The sequence below is a fragment of the Gavialis gangeticus genome, unplaced genomic scaffold (assembly GCF_001723915.1).
Source record: "Gavialis gangeticus isolate Ggan-Ray unplaced genomic scaffold, GavGan_comp1, whole genome shotgun sequence".
Classification (NCBI taxonomy): domain Eukaryota; kingdom Metazoa; phylum Chordata; order Crocodylia; family Gavialidae; genus Gavialis; species Gavialis gangeticus.
Window position 1 is genome coordinate 22,484,268 of NW_017729022.1, and position 11,763 is coordinate 22,496,030.

Here is an 11,763-nt window from a genome sequence, read left to right on the forward strand (position 1 = left end):
GACGGGCTGCAGTAGCAGGAGCGGGCGGTGCAGCCGCACGTCGCGGCTGGTGAGCGGGCTGCTGACCCAGCTGTACCGCGGCGGCCCCGCGCGGCACCGCGACAGCCTGGACAGCTCCACCGAGGCGTCCGCCGGCTCCGACGCCTTCCCCGGTGGCTGCACGCACAGCCGCATCCTCCACGAGCTGCAGCAGCGCCCCAGCCCCCGCCGCCAGCAGCTATACCTGGGCCGCAAAGGTACCGCCCCGCCACACCCGCCCGCCACTGCACGGGTCGCAGCCCGACTGCCTGTGTGCGTGTGTGTGACTAGGTTCTTTGGGTAAAACCGATATTTTACCCATCGTTTATAGATATAAATACATTGATATATAGATATAGATCTATCTATAGATAGATATACAGATTTATATAGATCTATCTATGAATCTATATATGGGGCAAAGGAGATTTATATAGATAGATCTATATATATCATTTATAATATGTATGAATGATATGTAAGAGATCGATCAGTGTTATAGATCTATAGATAGATCAGTTTTATAGATCAATCTAGATCTACACACACACACACACACTTGTATATGTGTGCTTATATATTTGTGTGTGTGTGTGCGCATGTGCGTGCCTGCATGTGTGCATATGTATGCATGTGAGTGTGTGGTGTGTGTCTGTGTGTACATGCATGCAAGGATGTGTGTGTGTGTGTGCGCGCACATGGGTGGATCTAGGATTTTGAGAAGAGGGGTGCAGATGGCATGGTGCACCATTGCCTATAACAGCACATATTTTTCTCCACATAAAAAGAAAGTAGAGGCTTTACTAATATGTGAGGGGCCTACATGTATATTATTCAGTTTAAGATCAAAGCACAAACAAAATAACTTGATTGGAATGTGCATTCATTTGCTATGTTATGCATAAAAACCCAACACACAAGGCAAAAATACTTAAAAAAATAGTTTCATTAATGCTGTTGGCATTAGAATTAAATGTACATTTCTTTCAGGTTCCTAAAACAAAATCTACCTTGCTTGAGCATCTTGGCAGCATATCCACAGTTTCACTGAAAGCTACTTCCATGCCTGAGTTCATGGTTTTATTTCAAGTTAAAAGCATTCAGCAGGGCTATGAAATGCTAGGTAGGTTACCTTACCGGGAGCTGCTAACAGACAGTGGAATTGCGGAAGAAAGGCTGGCTTGATGGGTGGAACATCAAGACCATTAAAAAGAAGAGAGGCTTGTTAATGGCTGAGGAATGAAGAGTTGAAAGGGATCCGGTAGATTACAATTAGCCATGAAGTCAAGTGACTCCATCAGCACTAGCTAACTAGAAGTGCTGCTGCCACTGCCAGGCAGTTGGTTTTAAACTTTGGGTAGAGCAGGAATCAAAGGAGGGTGCCGTTGTACCAGTGCACCCCCGTAGATCTGCCCCTGTATGTACCTACCTACCACAAGCTTTTCTGGGCTGAAGCTTATTTCATCATGCTGTGAAAGGATTGGCAGAAAGAGAGATTAGACTATAAAAGACAAGGATGGGGAGGTATGGAAAAGAGAGAGAGTGCTGGGAGAGGCAAACTGCTAACACCCTCTTCCCCTCTCTCCTCCTCCTTCTCCCTCATCTTTTGCTGTCTAATTTCTCTCTGCTTCTCATAGTCGGCTTTCTACAGGTTATTTCACAGCATCTGATGAAGCGAGCTTCAGCTCAGGACAGCTCCTGATCGTGTGCTGTCTGTCTCTCTAGATCTACTTTGGTTAGCTTATAATAGTGGTTCTCAACACTATTAGACTTGAGTCACCCTTCAGAAGATGCTAGCTCTTAACCTCTTTTTTTAACGACAGAAGAATAATAGAGTGGTTTTTCTGTTGCAAAGAACTAGGAAAGACCATAACTATGGATTTATATTGAAATCTCTGGGTTTATCTTGTGAATTATGTTTGCAAATGTAACAGTTCTAACATTGCGCGGCACCCCTCAGCACCCCTGAAAGGGTCTGACGGCATTCCTCAGTAGTGTCACCCTGATTGGGAATTTCTGGTGTATAAGGTGTACATTTACTCTGCCTTCTACCTGATTATTGGAGACGGGCATCATCTGGGGCTCTGAGGGTAGCTACTGGCAGGCTGTTTTTGTATATAACTCAAGTAGGCAGGGGGGAATCGAACAGACATAAAAGAAAAAATGTCAGCAGAATTATTAAACCATTTTCCTGCTGCTTTGGAAACCCTGAACCCAGCCACTACTTAAATGAATCAGCCCCACAGCTGAGACACTGGATAGTCAGACTAACGTATTTCTTATAATTGCTGTGTGCTTCCTTTGAGTTAGCCTGTCCAAAGGCTCCTAGTGTTAAATCAGTCATGCTTTGGTCAGGAAAAAAACAGGAAGTGAATAAATCTGCCAGTTCATTCAAATCTGTGCTTTCTGCTTCCGTACTTGGCTACTTAATGAGGGATCACTCCTGATGTTACAGAGGCAGGCCAAGTTCCTCCTTGGCTTCAAGTGTGTAGAATAAATTTTCAGTTTCAACATGTGACTGACTTTATTCTAGAATATATATTCTGTTGACCTCAAATGTGCCAGGGCTTCTACATGTCTGCTTGCTTGCTTGACTCTAACTGGAGCTTAGCAAATAACTGAGAGAGACAAGAAAGAAAAAATCCATCTCACTTCTCTAATCATTCCTATGTGGTAACAGGAATACTACTTTTTTTCCCTCTCTCAAGTTAAGAGACTTTTTCTAAAGTTGCCTTTCTCTCCCATTAGCTGGTGGGGATACTGATTAGGGGATGGCAAGCATATCCTGGAAGGGAGGTGGGTGGGAGAGGGTGCTGAGCAAGACAAGGGCTGTCTCCTTCACAATCTCCACCTTCTACATGGATCAGAGGGGAAGAGGCACCCTGATTAGCTCTCCTATGTCTCCTAAACCCTTGTCTAGCCATTGGTTTATTTGGGTTTTTAAAAGCCTCTTGCCTCTCTTAGCTGTCCTTTTCTCTCTCTCCCCCTACTTGTAGCACAAGAGCTGTATTTTATTGTTCAATCTTATGGGAATATTTTTTTCCTGAGCCAAGGTCTGGTGATCTTCCTTCTCATCTTCCTTGTTAAAATCAGGAAGGCACAGTTAAAAATTTAGTATCTAGAAATGTAATGTACACTGACTAGTGGCAATCTCTGATAAACTACTGGGATAAAAAGGCCAGCTCCATGAAGTAAATACAAGATCCTGGTGTCATCTACTTGGCTTATTGGTTATCTGATGGGAGCTTTGTACTTCCCACACTGGAACCAGTGGAAAGCCTGGTGTCTAAGAGCAGGCATTTGGTGCAATAGCACCTCTCTACCACATTAAACTAATAAACTTGCACCTTTCTGTATAATCTGTTTTGTGTCTTGTTTTTTTGTCTGCATGCCTTGGTTTAGAGGGAGGAAACAGAGGCACTAATTTTTCATAAGCAACTTTTTGGAAGTAGACTTATGTCCTTTTGGTTACATATGTCATTAATAAGCATGCTTTCCTATATTGGGGTGTGGGGAATGGAGACTACCTTTTTTCAATGCGTCCAAGTCAGAGTTACTGACTGACTGTGTTCCTTAATGCGCTTATATTCATATGCATAGTCCCATTCAATGTCCTTTTATTCAAATGAGTGGGTTTTTGTGTAAATGTCTACAGAACCAGGCCCTTTAATTGGCAACTGAAGTAGATGCAGCGGATTCAAGTCATGTATATTTTGGCCTGAACTATAGTAATTTGTTTTCTGTCTGTTGACAGATGCGGATGAACTGATGGCTATAAAACAAGAACTGAATTACAGAGTTTGTGTCCAGTCAGCAAAGTTGCTTCGTCACCTGAAACAGAGAGATAGGCTTTTACACAAAGTGCAGAAGAACTGTGATATTGTCACTGCATGTTTGCAGGCTGTTTCCCAGAAACGACGTAAGTACTGCTCTGTGTGTGTGAGAGAGACTAAGTAGTTTATTTATGTTATGTAGACAGTATTTCAATTAAGACCTCACATTTGAGAGTCTGAGATTTTTTTAAAATTAATTTTAAAATCAAGAGACCAGGTTATGCTATTGGATGTGTATAACAGGCTTCTGCTGATGTTCGCATGTGCCTGTTATAGATGGGTAAAAGCAGAATTTGGTCCAAAACAGAAGGTAAATTGATTACTTTAATAGTCTAAGCTCCATCACTGGGCAGTGTGCCTTCTCCTGGAGGAGTGTTTAAAGCTTTAATGTTAGCACAAAAAAAATCTATGTTGATTCTTTTTGCAAAGTTTAGTTTTAAATTTATGTGAGGATGGGAGAATACTTAAGTACCTTTCTTATTTGAAATCCTGTTCAATAGAAATGTATGTGTGGTATATGAGTTTCTTATTCCAGATTAGTGTTAGTAATTGGTACGGTTTTGTGTGTGTTTAGAATGAGAGCATTTTTTGGGAAGCTTGTATATCAACATATGTTGCTTTTATTGGGGTTTCAAACAGATGTGTTGAGAAGAAAAGAATAAGAAATATTGCTGTTTGAGTGTTCGGTTGATGTCTTTCAGAGAGATAAATAGAATATTTTTACTTGCTTTTATTTTGATCATGGTCAACTGATATAGTTCCTTATCTAAAGATGCTGAACCACTTTTGCTAGTTCTGATTCAATGAAACTGTATAATTTCATATATGAAAGCTTATACAAAGGATATATGAAAATAACCTAACATTCCCTGTCTTATTTTTTCATTAACATGCAGCGTGACAGGTACAGAAATTTTCAGGTACAGTAAACATAAGCATGATAACTTCAAAGAAATGCCTGCTGCATTTTTGAGGTGCATGTATAAGGTTTATTTTTAAACCTTACTGTAGTGGCATATGCTAAGGTAGTTTAGTTAAGGGTTTGTCTTGTGTAAAATTTGTTTTTCAGTTACTTGTAAATGTTAATGTGATTTACATGAAACTTAGCATACAAATACTCTGACATGACTATATAAAATGTTAGTTCTTTTCCTAATTCTTCTTTTTCCTCATAAAAATCTGTGTTATCAATAGGGGTGTGTCTGTGAAGCTCAAGGGACTGTCATACTGAGATGCACCTTACCTGCTTCATGTGTGCTTGCTTCTGAATCAAAAGTAGAGTATCTCCTTTGCAGTGGTGCCTATGAAATGCTACACTAACACAACAGCACTGTTTCCAGTTCAGGAGCCAGTGTACGTAGAGTGAGCAAGGCACTTTTGGCCCAGCCTTGTGCTATATAGGCATTCCCAGGGGCCTCAGATATGCAAATGTGTAAGCATGTGCATAGCTTTAATCACAGAAGTAATGTCAGTGAAATGGAACATAGAACTGGAAGGGGGCCTTCTGGGTCATAGAGTCCAGTCTCCTGAATTTTGCAAACAATTGTTTACTCAAGGAGACAATAGTTAACCAAGGGAATAGGACTAATATGATTAAAGTTATGTATGTGCCTAAAGGTTTGTGAATTGGCATATACACATTCTTAAGGTGATACCCTCATCCCATCTTATGCATTGCCAAAATATCCATTGATACCCAGCTTTACTTCGCAGAGAACTGTGAATCTGTGTTTAGGGTGCTTTTTTGTATTTATATGAATAGAAAGGAGCACTTTGTTTAAAATAAATGAACAAGTAATTCCTGAGAAAGTGGTTTGGATTTTGATATATGGTATGCATGGCTATTAGTAATTATGTATGTGTTTAAGAATACTTGATGGCTTTATAATAATAAAATTTGTTTAACACTGTGATCGCCATATATGTGAAACTGGGAAATTCAAATAGGTATACTGTAAAGTAAAGCAGCTGCAATTCAGCTGTCCTGTATGTTTAGAAGCAAATTGAAAAACTGCTGAGGTTGCTGGAAGTCTGTGCTGGATTCAGTTGACTTTGGGATCATGCCCACATGATGTTAGTTTTTAAAACTGTATAAGTCTGTATATGTTCAAGGTGCAAAAATTATATTTGCTAGGGGATACCTACTTTCCCAGCATTTATGCATCTAAGACCTTAGCAATATTATGGTACTCAGTGGTGAAAAATTATTTTCCTTTTTCAACCTTTTAGAAATCAGAACAATTATGGTGATGACATAATAAAAAGTGCACAGTATGAAATTACTGAAATGTGGTTCTGTTTATTTCAGTATACAGGACTCCAGGCATATACATGCCAGTGAATGCATGTTACAGCTGTCCATTCTTCAGATAAAGACAATAGAAATAACTTTTTATATAGATCAGGGGTCAGTAACCATTTACGGGTGGTGGGTACATAAGATATTAAATGGTGGTCCTGCTCAATACCTCCTCCCGATTAGACAGCAAGCCATTGGTGGCTACTCTTTGAGCACAGTGATCCAAAGAGTTATGTATTCATTTTACAGTCATTTCCATCTAAACTGTATAACCTCAGCTTAAGAATAAACATCAGGGAATATGTTTGAAAGCATATTCTTACAGTGGATATTGACAGGAGTACATTTGGAGCAGTTTCAAAAGGGGAGCAGCTGCTACATTCTAATTATTTTGTATGGATAAACTGAGAAGAATACAGCAAAACCACTCCAACTTTTAACACAAATCCATCCTTGGTAGAAGTTGGAACGTTTTTGCTACATTTTTTGTCATGTCCAGCTTGTCCATCTGTTGCAACAATTAGATACTTTTTAGATTATCTGAAAGACGGGGTAAAATGATTCCCACTTGAAAGATAAAGTTATTTTTAATGTTGTATACATAGACATACTCTATTCATAGGGTTCTATGAATAGTTATTTTTAATGTTGTATACATAGACATACACTATTCATAGGGTTCTATGAATAGTGCAGTTTCACAGTATGTTCGTACCTTAAAAAAATACCTTAAAAAAATAAACCAAACAAACAACAGAAGAAACGTGCACACACACACACATATGAATGGACACACACCAGCAATGAACTTGTATCTAAAGCCAGGAATCCAGTCTTGTTTTGTCTTTGTACAGATATTACAGTGCTTCTCAAAAATTATTCAAACCAAATACTATGTTAAAATTATTTAGACCAAATACGGCTACTCTTCGTTTAAAGTTGCAGTTATGTTCTTGAAAAATGTGACTTAAAGCAAAACTATGTTAAAGGAATCCAATTATGTCACAGTACTAGTTACCTATTAGTAGGTGGTGGCCAAATAACATTATAACCAAACATTGTGCAACTTTAAACAAGTATGTTCTCTAATAGCTCAGCAATGTAATAACGAAACAACATTAACTGGGACAACATTGAGTGAGGAGTACCTGTACTAATTTGAGAATTTCTGTGTTATGTTAGACCAGGGGTAGGCAATATTTTTGGGCCAGAGTGCTGAAAAACACCACAATGCCTACCTCAGACGGTGCTGGAGTGCCGGCATGGCAGAAAAACGAAATGAGGGCAAGGGGTACATGGCAGGATGCTCTGCTTGTGCCCCTGGCCCACAGCCCGGGCTCTGTGGCTGCCAGCAGCTACCCTGGCTCTGGGTATCTGCTGGATCCCGGGCTGCTCCCAGCAGGGCTTGCAGTGTCCCAGCTGCCTGCTGGGAGCAGCCTGGGCTCCCAGCAGGCAGCAGCTCCCCAGAGCCAGGAGGCTTCAAACAGCTGTGCTGGGCTCCAGCATCAGCTCCACACCGGCGCGAGCAGGCGCGCCTCAGAGCAAGCGGTGGGGAAGGGGCCTGAGGCAGTGCATCCCCAGTCTCTCCCCCGCTTCTGGCACGGAGGGGCCTGAGGCAGCCAGCCCCAGCTCTGGGGAGCTGCTGCCAGCCGGGAGCCTGGGCTGCTCCCAGAAGGCAGCTGGGACACTGCAAGCCCTGCTGGGAGCAGCCCGGGCTCTGTTACTGGCAGCAGCTCCCCAGAGCTGGGGCTGGCCACGGCGTGCCAAGCAAAATGGCCTCACGTGCCACACTCGGCATGCATGCCAGGGGTTGCCAAGCCCTGTGTTAGGCCTTTAACTAAACATAATATGTCAAATTTTAATTCCTTTTGCAATTTCACTTAATCAGTGACGTTATTGTGGGGATAAATTTCTTCCAGTCTTTTGTAACTATACTATACACCAGTTTTTTCCTCCACAGTGAATAAACTTGCAAAATCTAAGTGATAAGTTGAAGTTTAAACATTTCAACTCCTACTGCACCATCAAGATGACTAATCAGGGATTCAGATATTGATCTGGATTTACATATTGGCTTCTGCAGCTTGACATTTTGGGCCTCTGGTAGTGTTGAGGGTTCTTGACTAGCGTATGTTTACTAGAAGTTCATTAAGTGTCCAATATAGTCTGGAAAGTCTTCATTTGTTCTTTTAATGATAAATAAGTAGAACAAGTGTGAGGGAATGAACTGTTACTAAGAATGGTGCAACACTGAATTTGAATAGAATATATATCATGTATGTGCAACATTTTACTTATTGATGATTTTCATTGGTAATGGCAGGCATTTTGTTCACAAGTGAACGTTGTCATACAAGACAAAATGCACAGTAGGATGGGATGCATTTTGGCTAGAAGCATACATCACTGTGGTTCTGTTGGACAGAAGGTAAATGCTAAATAAATCATGCCATGTTTAAGCTTTAATTTGAAAGTCTGGTGCACAATTAGTTTTATTTCCATGGAATATAATGTGCCAAAATTAAGTTAAAGTCTAAATCAGCGGGATGGTGTATCAGTGATGCTCCAGTATGAAGTACTGTTTATAAACACATGCACACCTATAATTTATTCTGTAACTTTATTTAATTGGTATAAGAAAAGTGTAATGATACTGGTGCACTGTAAACTTCTCTTTATTCCTAATTGATATGTATACAAAGTGCCCTTAGCATATATAGTTCATAGCTTAATGTGCAGACAATGTCATATTTCAGAGGTGTCAAATGGCGTGGGGCTGGTCCACAGACAATACCCCCACCCCAACCCCTCCACCTCATGCTGAATCTACCGCATGAGGTGCCCGTTCTGGCCGCTTGAAAATCTGTGTTGCACGCAGCACCTGCTCCAGCCAGCCCAAAATCTACACTGAAGGTAGTATGGCAGACACTGTGTACAGCATGTGTCCCAGACCAGCTGGAGCAGGTGCTATATGTGGTGTGTGTCCTGAACTGATGTGGAATCCAGAACAGCCAAAACAGGTACAACATATGGCACAGTCCAGCTGGGGCAGGTCCTGCATGTAGTATGGGCCCAGACCGGCTGGAGAGGCACCACATGCAACACATGGATTGTATTGCACATGGCACTGGTTCCAAGATTCATGCCACATGTGGAACTCTCTCCCCCCCAGCTGGTCTGGGACTGTGCTACATGCGGTGTCTGTGGGTGTTATGTGCAGCACAGTCCCAGCCTGGTTGGAGCGTACACTATATGTGGTACATCTTCTGGAATGGCCAGGTCAGGCGCTGGGTGAGGCATGGATTCCAGAGCAGCTGAAATAGACACCGCATGCGGTGGGCATCTCAGGCTTTGCCCATGGGACTGAGCTGGTGTGCAACACACATGGGTCCATTCTCGGGGTGTGAAAGGTTAAATGTTTAATAGAGGGCACTGATACATCGGTCCTATATTGGATTGGCACCGACATGAAGAAAATTGAGAGCATTGGCAGTCGGCTTCTTTTGTCTGATGTGGCTGATAAATGCTGCATGTGTGCACACAGCTAGCCAGGAGTACAGCCCCACAGCGTGGAGAGCAGCTGGGTCTGTCTGGTAAGTCTCTTGTGGGGAAAGGGGCAAGGAGGGAAAGAAGGGATGTGGGGGTGCAGATTGGGGCCCCCACAGTGATGGAGGGAGTGAGAGTGGGGCAGGGGCAGTGGTAGGCACTGCCCGACTGGGGTGGGGTGGAGCACAGGATGGAGCCACAGCTCACAGCAGGAGCTGCTCCTCCCAGACTGCTTGCACCCCTGGAGGGTATGGGGGGCATGTGCCCCCAGATCTGTGCATGGGACAGGGTGGGGTGCTGCTGGGGCTAGAGCTGCACTGGACTTTTCCTGGCAGGGGATTGGGTTGGACTGTGCTTGGACCGGTAGGAAGGAGGGTTGGGGGGCTGCAGCCACCCCAAAATTTGTTGTAGGCCCCCCCAACCCTTCCTCCCAGCATCACCATCCACCCTGAGCACAGCCTGGCCCAGTCCTCTGCTGGGAAAAGCTCAGCGTCACCCCGAGTCCAGCCCGCAGTGACAGCCTGCCTTCCTCTGCGTGCAGATCTGGGGCACACCCCCCCACGCCCTCTAAGGGTGTGCGGAGCAGTGGGAGCTGCCCCCCTGCCACATCCCCTGGATGAGCCATGGCTCTGACCCATGCCCCACCCCATCCTGGCTGGGCAGTACCTGCCCCAGACCCACTCCCTCTCCCTCCTTCACTGTGGAGGCCTTGGAGCCACCCTGCTCCCTAGCTCCCCCCTGGATTAGCCGTGGCTCTGTCCCATGTCTTGCCCCAGCCGGGCAGCACCTGCCCTTGCCCCAGTGCCAGTCCCACTCCCTCTCTCACCACAGGGGCCTTGATCTGTCCTGCCCCCATGTCCCTTCCTTCCCCCTTCCCCCTACAACAGACTTAGTGGATGTCATTCTTCATGCTGAGGGGCTGCATATCTGATTCAGATCAGTATTGGCCAATATGGCTTGTTAAAAATCAGCCACTGATATCAGCCCAAAAAATCTCTATCAGTGCACCCCTAATGTTTAAACTATAAGTTTATTTATACTGGCAAAGTACTGGTTAATGTTTAGCCTGGGACACAGTTTGGCATGGAAGGGAAGTGATGTGGTGCCTCAGAAATAGCAAGGAGAAGGGCAGTGGGGAGGAAGGGCGAGGGGAGGCTGGTACCCATAGCTAGTCTGCTCCCTCCTTCCCAGCGCACCAGCAGCTGCAGTGGGCTGGGAAAGTCCCTTGCCTGCTGCTGCTGCTGCTGTCCATGGCTTCTACTATTCAGAGATGTAGAGTGTAATACCTATTTTTCCTCCAAAAATTAGACAAGTGTTTTACTATGCATGACAATATTCTTTTTTATTTGCTTTCGGAGCAATCAAAGTGTAGAGTATCCTTGCGCTATGCATTTTAACACCATACATTTATTTTTCAGAAGAAATTTTGTTTTAATTTTATTTTCAGTTAACTGAATTGGTACATAAAGTTTTAGTCATCCAGAAATTTGGTTGCCAGATATTTCATTTGGTTTTCAAACAAGGTTGTTCAAAATTCAGTTAGAGCATCAACTGAATGAAATTTGTTAAGGAAATGACTGGTAATATCCTCTTGTGGGTTTTTTTTTTCATTTCAAGTAAATATACTCTTAGTACCACCAACAGAATGAATTTTCTTTCTGTGAAAGCAGCCATAATGAATTTATAGAAAAAAATGTGTGCAATCAAAATTTCTAATTACTTTTGTTAAATGATTTAAGAAGATATTTAGTATTCTTCACTGCAGTGCCTTTGCAGAAACCCAAAAATAAACTATTTTATCAATGTTCCAAATTTACGGTCCTGCAGAATTCTATTAAAAAACTCAATAACTATATGTCAGTTCTTTTCTGTTCTTGTTTATTTCCTCAGTTTCTGATACAGGATACAGGTAAAGGTACCTAACTGAGAGCCAGCAGGGGGAGCCAGAATATTTTATTGTTTGCACTAGTTTGAGACTTCAGTTGTTTTACTCAATGGTGATGACTAATGGTGGCTCGTTTTTCCATTCTTCTAAAAATAGGTTTAGAAATGACTGGTAATGCACTA